Genomic DNA, 506 nt, shown 5'->3' on the forward strand with positions numbered 1-506 from the left:
GGAAAGGAAAGCCATTTGGCAACACTGCGTCATCCCAATTTGACCTTCCTCCTCTTCTCGCTTCGTTATCAAGCCCCGCCCCACACCCGGCATGCCCACCCAAACACCGCCCACCAGCCCGCCCAAATCTCCGCCCACCACCCTGCCCAATCCCCGCCCACCAGCCCACCCAAACCCCGTCCATCCGCCCGCCCACCAGCCCGCCCAAATCCCCGCCCACACCCACGGAAGCACAATCCTCTTACGCCTGCTACAGCGACAAAATTATTGATCAAGTTGAGCAATTAAATTCTTTTTATGTGTACGTCATATCTAAGACAGGTGGGCATGTTATCAGAGCATTAAGAACCAGCGCTTCAGGTGTTCCTCCCAGTGCCTCCTGCCAGGACCTTTCGTGATAACAAGCTGTTCCCTCGTTGAAAGTAGCGTGTTATGGTATTGCCAGTTTGTGCTGCAGAATCAATTTTGAAACTTCTCTCTTTTTTCGCGTCTGTGTATTGATTTTT

The sequence above is a fragment of the Penaeus monodon genome, chromosome 34 (genome assembly GCF_015228065.2).
Source record: "Penaeus monodon isolate SGIC_2016 chromosome 34, NSTDA_Pmon_1, whole genome shotgun sequence".
Lineage (NCBI taxonomy): Eukaryota > Metazoa > Arthropoda > Malacostraca > Decapoda > Penaeidae > Penaeus > Penaeus monodon.